Source organism: Urocitellus parryii, chromosome 1, assembly GCF_045843805.1.
Source record: "Urocitellus parryii isolate mUroPar1 chromosome 1, mUroPar1.hap1, whole genome shotgun sequence".
NCBI classification, from domain to species: Eukaryota; Metazoa; Chordata; class Mammalia; order Rodentia; family Sciuridae; genus Urocitellus; species Urocitellus parryii.
Window position 1 is genome coordinate 174,034,602 of NC_135531.1, and position 14,117 is coordinate 174,048,718.

At 33.7% G+C, this 14,117-nt stretch overlaps 1 protein-coding gene across 1 annotated transcript in view; it reads left to right on the forward strand.

Moving 5' to 3' along the window:
* Nckap5 (NCK associated protein 5) overlaps nucleotides 1-14,117 on the forward strand; it is a 762,699-nt gene that overhangs the window by 655,776 nt on the left and 92,806 nt on the right.

A 14,117-nucleotide genomic window follows, 5' to 3' on the forward strand; every position in this document is an offset into this window, starting at 1 on the left:
GTTATTGTGAATTGTGCTGCTATAAACATTGATGTGGCTGTTTCCCTATAGTATGCTGTTTTTAAGTCCTTTGGGCATAGACGGAGGGGTAGGATAGCTGGGTAAAATGGTGGTTCCATTCCCAGCTTTCCAAGGATTCTCCATACTGCGTTCAATATTGGCTGTACCAATTTGTGGTCCTACTAGCAAAGTATGAGTGTGCCTTTTGCCCCACATCCTCGCCAACACTTATTGTTGGTTGTATTCTTAATAGCTACCATTCTGACTGGAGTGAGATGAAATCTTATAGTAGTTTGATTTGCATTTCTCTAATTGCTAGAAATGTTGAACATTTTTTCATATATTTGTTGATTGATTGTATATCTTTTTCTGAGAAATGCCTTTTCAGTTCCTTGGTCCATTTATTGCTTGGGTTATTTGTGGGATTTTGGGTGTTTATCTTTTTGAGTTCTTTAACCTAGAGATTAGTGCTCTGATGTATGAGGAGTAAAAATTTGCTTCTGAGATGTAGACTCTCTGTTCACTTCACTGATTGTTTCTTTTGCTGAGAAGAAGCTTTTTAATTTAATTCTATCCCATTTATTGATACTTGTTTTTAATTCTTGTGCTTATAGGGGTCTTATTAAGGAAGTTGGGACCTAATCCGACATGATGTAGATTAGGGCTACTTTTCCTTCCATTAGACGCAGATTCTCTGGTTTAATTCCTAGGTCCTTGATCCTCATTGAGTTGAGTTTTGTGCATGGTGAGAGATAGGGATTTAATTTCATTTTGTTGCATATAGATTTCCAGTTTTCCCAGCACCATTTGTTGAAGAGGCTGTCTTTTTTCCAATGCATGTTTTTGGCTCCTTTGTCTAATATAATTGTGCTTTTGTGGGTTAGTCTCTGTGTCTCTATTCTGTACCGTTGGTCAACCAGTCTATTTTGGTGCCAATTCTATGCTGTTTTTATTACCATTGCTCTGTAGTATAGTTTAAGGTCTGGTATAGTGATGCAACCTGCTTCACTCTTCCTGCTAAGGATTGCTTTAGCTATTCTGTGTCTCTTATTTTTCAAATTTCATGACTGCTTTTTCTATTTCTGTGAGGAATGTCATTGGGATTTTGATTGGAATTGCATTAAATCTGTATAGTGCTTTTGGTAGTAGGGTCATTTTGACAATATTAATTCTGCCTATCCAAGAACAAGGTAGATCTTTTAATCTTCTGAGATCTTCTTTAATTTCTTTCTTTTTTTTTTAGCACTTTGTAGTTTTCATTGTAGAGGCCATTCAACTCTTTCATTAGGTTAATTCCCAAGTTTTTTTTTTTTTTGAGGCTATTGTAAATGGGGTAGTTTTCCTTATTTCCCTTTCAGAGGATATGTCACTAATATACAAAAATGCATTTGATTTATGGGTGTTGATTTTGTATCCTTCTACTTTGCTGAATTCATTTACTAGTTCTTGAAGTTTTCTTCTGGAATTTTTTGGGTCTTCTAGGTATAGAATCATATCGTCAGCAAATAGTGCTAATTTGAGTTCTTCTTTTCCTATCTGTATCCCTTTAATTTCTTTTGTCTGTCTAATTGCTCTGGCCTGTGTTTCAAGAACTGTGTTAAATAGAAGTAGTGAAAGAGGACATCCCTGTCTTGTCAGTTTTTAGAGGAGATGCTTTCAATTTTTCTCTATTTAGAATGATGTTGGCCTGGGGCTTAGCATAGATATCTTTTATGATGTTGAGATATGTCCCTGTTATCCCTAGTTTATCTAGTGTTTTGAACATGAAGGGGTGTTGTATTTTGTCAAATGCTTTTTCCACATCTATTGAGATGATCACATGATTCTTGTCTTAAAGTCTATTGATGTGATGAATTACGTTTATTGATTTCCGTATGTTGAACCAACCTTGCATCCCTGGGATGAACCTCACTCGATTATGGTACACTATCTTTTTGTTATGTTTTTGTATTTAATTTAGCAGAATTTTATTGAGAATATTTGCATCTATGTTCATCAGAGATATTGGTCTGAAGTTTTCTTTCTTTTAGAATCACCCTGATTCCAAAACCAGTCTTTGCCTGATATGACAGAGGTTGGAAGTGCTCCCTGTTTTTCTATTTCCTGAAATAAATTGAAGAGTATTGGTATTAGTTCTTCTTTAAATGTCTTGTAGAACTCATCAGTATATCTATCCAGTTCTGCACTTTTCTTGGTTGGTAGGCTTCTGATGGCATCTTCTATTTCATCACTTGAAATTGATCTGTTTAAATTGTGTATATCATCCTGATTCAATTTGGGAAAATAATATGACTCTAGAAATTTTTCAATGCCTTTGATATTTTCTATTTTATTGAACTACAAGTTTTCAAAATAATTTCTAATTATCTTCTGTATTTCTGTAGTATCTATTTTGATATTTCCTTTTTCATCATGAATGTTAGTAATTTGAGTTTTCTCTCTTTTTCTCTTTGTTAGCATGACTAAGGGTTTGCCAATTTTACTTATTTTTTCAAAGAACCAACTTTTTGTTTTCTCAATTTTTTCAGTTGTTTCTTTTGTTTCAATTTCACTGATTTCGGCTCTGATTTTAATTATTTCCTGTCTTCTACTGCTTTTGCTGTTGATTTGTCCTTTTTTATCTAGGGCTTTGTGATGTAATGTTGAGTCATTTATTTGTTGACTTTTTCTTCTTTTAAGCAATGGACTTTCCTCTTAGAACTGCCTTCATAGTGTCCCAGAGATTTTGATATGCTGTACCTGTGTTCTCATTCACCTTTAAGAATTTTTTAATATCCTCCTTGATGTCTTTTGCAACCCAATGTTCATTCATTAGCATATTATTTAGTCTCCAGGTGTTGTAGTAGCTTTTATTTTTTATTTTATCATTGATTTCTAATTTCATTCCACTATAATCTGATAGAATGCTGGGTAGTATCTCTAATTTTTTATTTTTGCTAAGAGTTGCTGTGTTCATTTTGCCTGATTTTTATATTACTTTTGCATCTCTTCCAAAACTGAATCACTGTTGGTGTTTACTTTTATTGCCTTCCATTCTTATGCATTTTGGTAATCATCTTAAATCAATCTGTATATACTTTCATTCTGTTATAAATATGGTCATATCATAAGTTTAAAAATTATGCATTCCACACATATGCATAAAATACTATACAAATTGCTTGATGAATAAGACAATAGATGAGGCACTGTGTGGGACTTTATACACCTTATAAAAGAGGGACAATTAACCCACTGTTATTCCTGTGAACCTCTTAGAAATTGTAATGATCAGTCTAAAAGCTAATTCAGTTCTGCAACTTTCTGGGTGCTAAGTTGCATGACCTTACACAAGCTAGTAAAATGCTCTAGGTATCCTTAGGTAAAACAGGATTAGCAATAAACCAGAGAATCCTTTGTGTGTGTGTGTGTGTGTGTGTGTGTTGTTATAGATTGATTAATGCTAAGGAAAAATGATGAGTGAGAATCAGGGCGGGGGGTCACTGAATGTTTAGAGTTAGCATGAAATAATATAAAGGAAAGTTACATTTGACACCTAAGTTTAAATCTCAGTTCTGAAACTTTGTATATGAATCCAATAGATCAAATTAAATGCTTATTACTAAAATATAAGGTTTTTGAAAATTTTCTGGAAATTTGAAAACGAGTAAGTTAACCAAGGTAGACTAACAGTAGAACAATATGTGAAAACCAATGAATTTCTTATATATCAGAACCAGTTGGAAAATGTAATTGAAAAAATATTCCATTTGTAATATAAACAAGAAATACAAGCCATCTAGTAATAAAACATAATAAGGAATGTATAATGTCTAAATGAATGAAACAGAAAATATTTAATAAGAGAAAAATAAGTGAAAATATATTGTATATTCATGAAATGAGAAATGTATTATAAAAATGTTAAGTCAACATAGACAATCTAAAATTCAATGCTTTTCAACCCAAATCCAACAGGATTGTTTTACGAGACTAGTCAAGATGATTATAAAATATACCTGGGGGTTAAAAATATTCTCAAATAGGCAAGAAAGCTTTGAAAATGTATGACTACACAGAAGGGTGGAGTGAAAAAATGTAAGATAAGTTATAGCAATTAGCAGAATACAGGTTTGAACCTAGAAGTGATAGATGGAAGAGAATTCCAAAACTAGGCTACTTTTACATGGGAATTTATTTTATGATAGAAGTGTCAATGAGTAATTGTGAATTATGAATAAATGTTTGGGGAACATTTTATGATTCATTTGAAAGTAATAAAAATTACTGGAGCCTGCCCCACCATAGAGAAATGTACATTATACATGGGTTAGTATTCTCAATGTATAAGAAAAAATAACCAGATAAATAGCAAAAAAAATGCAGAAGGCTATTTTTTTTTAAATTTTAGTATTTTGGATACTTGGTCAAATAAGTTTTAAAACCAAGAATGCTTAAAGAAAATTACTGCTAAATAGACTGAACCATAATTTTTAAAATTTTGCTTGATCAAATGTTCTATGTACAATAGACAAAGATAGACAATAGACCACGAGAAAATATTTTACATGTTTAACAGTAAAGTATTATTGTGAACTGGGGCTGTAGCTCAGTGGAGGAGCGCTTGCCTAGCATGTGTGAAGCACTGGGTTCAATTCTCAGCACCATGTATAAATGAATAAAATAAAGCCTCATTGACAACTTTACTGTTTTCTGGAAAACAGTAAAGGGTTATGAAGTATACTATATAAGTAATTCCTATTCTTTAGAGTTATGTATTTTGTTATGAGTTGGAAAGAATGGAAAGGAAAGACAAGGAGAAACAGACAACTGACAGGAGAAGAAACACAAGTAGCCAATAAGTTTATTAAAACATGTTCACCTCACTACTAATTAAAAACACAAGATGCCTCTTTTCATTCAGGAGATTGGAGTAAAAAAAAAAAAAAAAACTGTGATGACACTAAGTGCCGTCAAAAGTAGAGGGAAACCATCACACTCACAGCTGTTGAAAATATAAACCTCATGCATTGCTGGTGAGTTTATTTGTAAGTACAGCAGGTCTTGAATAGTAATTTCTGGTAAAGGCATCTCACCCTGAACTGGTATTTCCGTATTTCTATGTTTACTCTATAGAAACTATCAGTTATATACAAAGGACAACAGAAGATGTTGTGCCTGGTTTATAATAGATTAGTAGAAACAACCTAGATGTTCATCAAAAAACTGTGCTATACCTGTACATGATGCCATATTTTAACAGGATAAAGTTAAACTATATTTACTTACCAAGAAAGACCTCTAAGATATAGGGAGTGAAGTTTCACAGCAATATAGATAACATGGTATAATTTGTATTGAACATACTCACACATAAAAGCAAACAATGAATAAGGTAATAAAACATATATGTGCACATACATATGTATGTAGATACATGCATGGAAAATATTCTGAAAAAGTGCATGCCCCCGTCTAATAATAGTGGCTATCTTTAGGGAAAGAAATAGGGATGGTCAAATAAAACTTCTTCTTGGAGAGTTTGAATTCTTTAAGGTGAGAATATATCCATACATTTTTTATTTGGTGAGAAACGCATTATTTAAAATTAAATCAAGTTAATAGTAATGGAAGGAAAACATTATATTTACACAGTGTTCTTAAGATCTTTACTCACGAGGTAGAAGGGATGCAAAGACTAGAGAAACCATTTATTTCAGTGGGGAAAACAGGTGACATCATGTTTTCTTAAAATGTGAGAGGGATATCTATATGATTTGTAGCCAAAGAATAATAGGACTTTTAAGTTAATGAAGAAAAATTATTGATTTGGAAAGAGATAAACCAACAAATTAGAGTAAGGTATCTAAAGTAAGATAGAAGAAATAAGATGAAGCATATGGTAAGGAAGGGAAATAGGATTAGAGAGCAATCAAAGCCAAGTTAGAGATTGCTAGATTAAATAAGAAAATAAAACCCAACGCTAAGTGGTTTATAAATTTAAAAAACTACAAAAATATCAACTTATGGTGATAAAGAAAGGGGGAAAATAGAGGGTGAAGATACCTGATTAATGCAAACATAAAGGAAACAAATGTAGAGGAATTACAACAGGTAAAGCAGAATTTAAGTTTAAAAGAATTAAACAGAAAAAAGGAATGTTAAGTAATAAAAATCATAAGACATTAAAGAAAATTAAGACAAAATTGTATGCACCAGTTAAATGTACAAAGAAAAAACTTAAATGCAAAGTGAACTTAATTTAATAAAAAAAAAACACTGTTACAGAAAGAGGCATCAGAAGACAAAGACAAATTCTTTCAAAATTGAGCAATTTTGATGAACAAATAATAGGTAGGGATATAAATAAGAAATACAATTACTAACTTTGAATAGCTGTATGCAAGACCTTAAGTTGCTTCAAAAGTCATATCCATTAATTTCATATCTCTGAAACATTTAGAAAAATCAGTTATGCCCTAGCTATACAAAAATCCTTAATGAAATTTTTAAAAATGTGTAACTTGTATAGGTTAGTTGCCTGATAATAAGCTAATAAATTTATAAACAAATACAAAAACGCCAAAAAGTTTTAATACTTACAAATTATAAAATATGTTCTTAGACAAACCTTATATATCCAACAGTACATCAGAAATTTTGACATTAGAAACTATGAAACTATATAAAAAACATACTTCATTCTAAATTCTTTGGGACCTAGCAAAGGCAGAAATTTTACAGGGTAATTAGAACAAACGGAAATCAGAAAGCTACATATGTCTTCAGTATTAGAAAATAAAGAAAAATAATAACATGTCTTAATATGCATTTTAAGTAATTATAAAAAAATTAAATGAAAATGTAGGAAAAAATTGAAAACTAAAATTAATAAATCAAATATTCATATACATATGTGTGGGTGGTATGTAAATATGTATGTGTTAATATGTTTATTTCATATATTTTAAAATACCAATAAAACAGTTAAAAATCTTATTTGACCGATAAAGAAAAGATAACTATGTAATAATGAGAAAAAATAGCATATCCACAGATAAAAGAGTAAATAAAAGTTTATTACAATAATCAAATTGTCCCCATTATGTTTGAAATAAATTATTATGTAGCAAAATATAAATTGACAAAATTCATAGCAGAAGAGATTGTAAACATGATTAAAGATCTATTAAAAAGATCAGAAGAAGAAATGAGCTTAGGGATAATGATGTCCATCACATTCCACCATCCTTGCGAACCCCCTTCCCTCTCCCTTCTCTCCCCACCAGCCCTATCTAGAGTTTCTCTATTCCTGCCATGCTCCCCCTCCCTACCCCACTATGAATCAATTATATATAACCTCTTTATATCAGAGAAAACATTTGGCATTTGTTTTTTGGGGATTGGCTAACTTCACTTAGCATTATCTTCTCTAACTCCATCCATTTACCTGCAAATGCCATGATTTTATTCTCTTTGATTGCTGAGTAAAATTCCATTGTGTATATATGCCACATTTTTTTATCCATTCATCTACTGAAAGGCATCTAGGTTGGTTCCACAGTTTAGCTTTTGTGAATTGTGCCGCTATATACATTGATGTGGCTGTATCCCTATAGTATGCTGTTTTTATGTGTAATAAGAATTGTAATGCATTCTGCTATCATTTATTTTTAAAAAATAAATTTAAAAAATTTTTGAAAAAGAAAAAAAAGAAATGAGCTTAGGGTTAAGCTATATGTAGTCTTTGAAAAAGTATACAATACCAATATTATTTAAATTATTTTAGGTCATATTAAAAAGTGAAATCCACATAACTTTAATACCAAATCCTGGTTTATGAAAACCATATACAAATATTACTTATGAATTTATATATATATATATATATATATATATGCATTCTAAAGAAGACATTAGCAAATAGAATCAAGAAATGTTTTTCAAAATACATTATAAACTGATGAAGTGATTTCAAACAAGCGAGGGTGTTTCAGTATTAGGAAATATACCAACATAATGTAGTATAACATAACTTCAATAAATTAATATAGAAAAACCATATGGCCAAGACAAATGTGCTTAATATGAATTAGAATAACTCAACATGCATTCCCAATAAAAACTCTAAGTAATATGGAACAGGTGGAAATCAATTAAATATAATAGAGAATATTCAACAAAAAAAGCAAATATTATTTTGCAAACAAAACACACTTCAGTTCTGTTTAAAAAAAGCAGTAATTCCTAATTACCATTATTATCCTACATTGCACTGGAGGTTTCAACAAATGTAATAAGGCACAATAATGAAATGACAAGTATAAATTTTTGAAAAGTTAAACTAAACTATTGCTTTTACTCATAAATCATATTCTTAAAAACTGTCTCAAAAATATCCATGAGAAATGGTAGACTGGATAGATTAAGGTAAGTATAATAAAATTAACTGTTGTCTATTTTTTTCAGTAAGCACCTAGAAATAGAAAACTGCTTCACAGTAAAGACTAGAACTACAATATATCTAGGAAGACACTTACATACAGTACAATATACAAAGGTCAGTCCTGTGAATAAATTGAACAGCAAGGGCTCCTGGCTGAGATACCAGCAGAGCCAAAGGCTGGAGTAATAGGACTGAGAGAGGAAGTTAAACTTAAGTCCACAAGTCCACTACAGGACTCCCTTCCCTATATCTGTTTTTGTCCAGCTGCCAGAACATATCATACAGACGTGCACCACCTTGCTCTCACCCCAGGAGAAGGGGTTGGAAGGTTCCTCTCAAAAGTAACTGAGCAGCTTCCAGTTCCTAGCATTTGGAGGTTCCCATATTAGGAAGAGATCAGCTCACTACCCTCTCAGTGAAGTCAGTGAGGGAAAGCCCTGCCCATGCCCAGGAGCTTCCAATCAGCTTTTTGAAATATGTTCTTTTTTACCAAATGGATAGTCAAGAATGACCAGGAAGTTGAGGATGAATTTTAAAAATGACAAACACCAAAACAAACAAATGGGAAAAGGTTTGCAGAGAGTAACAGAGAGCTAAAGAAAACTGAAAAGAAAAAAAATGGGGAAAAAATTCTAAATAAATTATTATTATGAGAGGAAAACAGAAAATTTAAAACTTCTTGGAAATTAAAAATGCCACAACCCAAATGAAACACTTGGTAGAAGGATTGGCACATAAAATCCAAGTAATTTACTAGACAGTTGAGAAAGATTAGAGGACCAATCCACAAGTAAGAATAATAAAAACACCAGAAAGAAACCATGGAAGAAATAATCAGGTAATTGTGAAGTAAGTACAATAATTCCACAACAAAGAAAGTCTTCGGTTTGGAAGGCTCGGTGAGTCCCTAGCCTGATGATGAAGAAACACCCACATCACACATAGCAGGAAGCTTGCAATCACCAGGGAAAAGAGGCATTCTCAGGGATATGAAGTGACAGTTAAAAGGTCCCAAAACAGGAGCTACAAACTTAATGGCGGCAGATTTCTCAGCAGCATGGCATGTTAACAGCAGGATGATGTGTTCAACCTAGTACCAACAACAGAGTGCCAATCATCAAGAAGATAGCACAAGATATTCCCCAGTTCACAGGAAGTCTTCCAAATAAAAGAATCATCCATGTCCTCTTGCTTAGGAGACTACCACCCAGTGCGCTGTAGCAAGCTGATGGGAAGACACAGAATCCAGCTAAGAGAGGCTTTGACACACAAAACAGACTCAGGATGATGAACGATGGCCTCATAAACACACAAAATAAGATGCTATGCTGTTGGCCTATAGAGCAGCCAGCCCAGGCAGAGCCCTGGGGAGAAGGCCTTGGAAAAAAGGCAAACAGAACCTTAAAAATAAGTAATTCATGTCAGAGAACACAGTGTACATTACTCATGGGCATTTAGAGAGAGAAGGGAAAAGTTTGGGTGTTTAGGGAAAAAAATTAAAAGAAACTAGTCCTTGGAGAGCAAGGGATTGTTCATGGAAGAGATCATAAAGCACACTGTTTAGTCAGCTGTGCAATCTGTGGCTGTGATAGTAATGCACCTGCTGTCTGCTTCAACAGTAATTATGAATTACTGTGTTGGGAAGACAGAAGCTGTGGGCAGGAGGTGAAGGCCCGCCCTGGGAGAGCTGCATCTTCATTTACCATGCTGAAAGATGGCAAAAGTTGGGAAGTCAAGAAATAACAGTATAACATGTTACAAAGGATGTTTGAGGGTTGGCATACTGTCATGGTTAAGAGTCCACTGCCTCAATTGGAATCCTGGTTCTGCAACTTCCTTGCTATGTGATGTCGAGGGAATGTCTTAACATCATTGTAACTCAGTTGTCCCACCGGTAAAACAGAACGAGAGTCAAATGACTTAATTGATGTACAGATGCTCCTTGACTTGCAATGGGGTTATATCCTGATTAAACCCATCATAAGTTGACATAATCTAAACCAAAAGTGCAATTGATATGTTTAACCTATCCAACAACCTAACTTACCCTCGCCTACCTTAATCATGCTCAGAACACTTACATTAATCTATATTTGGGCAAAATCATCTAATACACAACTTATTCTGTAATAAAGTTTTAAATGTCTCACATAATTTATAGAAAAGATCAAAATGAAAAATTACAGTTTCTACTCTATACGTATGGTTTCCTACCACCAGAATGTCTTAAGTCACAACATTGTAAGTCAGGAACTGTCTGTATATTTTTAGAAATTTCTGGTATGCAGGAATCATAGCCCTCGGCTATGATTATTTTCCCCCAAACTGAAGCCAAATATCATGGGGATACCTGGTAGTAGGATATAGGCCAGGAAGGTGGAGAAAGACAGAAGAGACTTCTCATTTTTACTTCAATTATAAACCATTTAAACACAGCTAACTTTTAAACTTTATTTTACTTGGATAAAATAAAATTAATTCATGTAAAATTAACTGGCAGCTAAAAATTAAAAGGGAAACTGAGAATAGTGCTATGATGAGTATAATTTGAATAAAAACTGGAACAAAGAAAATTTAATCAATCCATTTGAAGCAGAAAAGTGAAGAAAATCAACTCAGACCTCCCCAACAAAGAAAGAAACTCGAACAAGTTCAGTCTGGGGAAAAAGAGAAAAATGCAGATAAATGACTTTAAGAATTAGAAAATGGTGTGAATTACAGATAAGGAAAGCTTTATACCAATAAAATTGAATGTTTAATGTTCTAAGAAGATAAAAGACAAAAATTCTCTCAGGGGGTGGGTAGGAAACTCCAGTCTACCAGTGAATAGAGAAAGTGAGACACACAAGACCTATCCCTAAGCAAAGCCGCCCACAGTTTTATAAGGGTGCACAAACCATTTTTGACACCTGCTTTTTTTGTTATTTAAACCATTTCAGTGGGAAACTTTCCTAACAACTTCTAAAAGGCTAGACAAACGCAGATTGTGAAACTGAACACAAGGAGGTCACCGAAATGAATGTACATCTCTCACTTAGGAGAGACATGGAAGAATTCCAAATTAAACCTGGACTGATATCCTGTGGAACCTTACCTTTCATCTCAAGTCCATCCTTTCCTATGAAACTGTTGTTCTGAGCGACAAAACTGTCGCCAAAATGAGTCAGGCCTGACTCCACTGCCAGCCACAGATAGCTCTTCCAGGGACCCCCAGGGAGTCTCCACTCCCAAGCCTGAAAGATCAGAGAGGGTCTATTTGGCTTCGCTCATCTGTGTCTGTCAGAGCCAATCCACAGGCATGTATGAACCTGGCGGAGAAGCAGGACCCAGGGTACTCTCTACCAGGCTTTCAGTTCTAGTTTTTTGTACTCCCAACGAGGTTCTTTCTCCACTCTCTCTAGTGCTTTTCTTTTGAACTAACAGTTGTACTCTTGAAAAGGCATATTTAGAACCAATGGATATACATGGCATCTTAGGTACCCACAGGTGTGTGTGTGTGCAGGTGAATGAGGACATGAGCCTCACCTTTGTCAATAAAACTTTGTCACATGTTCCAAAGGTTGAAGAAGTAAATAAAAATAAAGGAAAGCAAAACAGAATAAATGGCTTAGTGTCTTATTCACTTGAACAACCTCTCTGCTCCCCAGCATCTTTATAGATTTTGATGTCAATTTCTTTCATGCCTGTTAAATTCTGTGGGTCTCTTTATATTTTCAAATATGCATTTGACTTCTTTAAACATATGTAACTTTTATTTCAAATTAGAGCACTTGTGTGTTCAAGGCCTGCCCTCTCATAGCAGGAAAGTTGTGGGAAAGCTGGGAGAAGGTGGTCCAGGGATGCTCAGTCTTGGAACATTGTTGTTGTAGTAAGGAGTTGGGATGAAGGTTCCCAGATCCCACCACTGAGCACATTCCTCCCTTCCACGCAGTTCCTAGAAAGGTCAATATACATTTTTTTTTATTTTAAATCCAATGATAAGTTGAAAATTACAACAAATTATTACTAAGCAAAATTTATTCCAGTGATACAAAGATGGTCTTTATTGATTCCATTAATGTCATCCTATAAACTAAAAATAAAGGGGAAAATCCATAAAGTCATCCTAATAACTGGCAGAAATTACATTTTCTTACCTAAAGAGAAAAAGAAATCACAGCAAGCTAGAAGACATGTGGTAACAGTTGTCTATACATTCCTCTGATATCATTTTGAATGGTGAAATGTAGACACATTTACACTAAAATCACAAAAAACACAAATTAATATATGTTACTACTATTTCATAATTACTGGTCAATGAAGTAAGAAAAGTTAAGGAATAGGTGGCCTAAATAATGGAAAGAATGACATATATTTGCCTTTATTTCTTAATACTATAATCTATAAAGTCCAAGGACATTACTAGAAAAATTTTACCATAAGAAATTTTTCTTATATGTAATATTGAAAAAGAAGTATATTATTTTTATACACAATGATTAACTTGAAAATTTAATAGGAGAAAATGCATTAATAGTGACAATAAATACTATCAAATGCCTATTTAAAAAACCTATTTGAGAGATATATGAAGCTTATGTGATGCAAACTGTAACATTTTGCTGGACAGTAAGAGGTCTGTACTATAGCATGATAGAGTGGCTCTGGAAGGGAAGACTCAACAATACAATAAAGTATCAATTCCCCCAAATTGAGGGGAATTAAAGTTATTTTATGTACTCTGACAAGAACTAAATAAAGGTTTTTGAAACAGCAATAAAGGGGAATTTGTTTTCAGAATAAGTTGTAATACTACAAGTAAGGCAATATGATACAGGCACAGTAGTACAAAATGGATGAAAGAGACAAAAGATTTCCTGAAGCCATGTTTAAATGATTGGTTTATGATAGAGGTATTTTAAATTGGGAGAGGAGGTAATAGTCATCAATGAATTTCTTAAAGATAGTTGTAGCTCTACCAACAAAAAAACTAAATTTCAGATGGATTAATGTATTAAATATAAAAATATTTTAGAAGCTGGCAAAGTGCACATGTCTGCAATCCCAGTTGTTCAGGAAGCTAAAGCACGAGGGTTGTAAATCTGAAGTCAGCCTGGGCAACATAACAAGACCCAGTCTCAAATAAAATTGTAAGAGGGCTGGGGATATAGCTCAGTGGTAGAGCATATGTGAGGACCTTGCCTAACATGTGAGAAGACCTAGGTTTAATCCCCAGTACTGGAAAAAGTTCATAAATACATCCATCCATACATACATATGTATGGGGGGATATATATATATATATATATTATGTGTGTGAGTGTGTGTGTGTGTGTGTGTGTGTGTGTGTATGGGGAGGCATCCAGCACCTCATTAGGGGGTTCTTCTTCCTGTTCAGGAGGCTATAAGCCACGTAAGAAATTAAAGTCTAGAATAATTAGTGAAGAACAAAAGACAACGATATTTTTAAATGTTGGTGCTCCGTTTAGGTCCAGTCCACACAGGTGCTGGAGCTAGACAATTAGAAAATGGCTCCCGTGGTTTCTTTAAGGGGTACATCAAAGGCAGGGATAAGGTTTCAGGGGCAGAGTCTTGCTTCATGTTGTCTTGCAATCAGTAGATTGATGAACAGCTTGACAGGTCATACCCATCTAAGAGGGGCTGTGCGGCTGGGTGGTTGTAGCAGGTCACCCTATCTCCAGTGCTATGT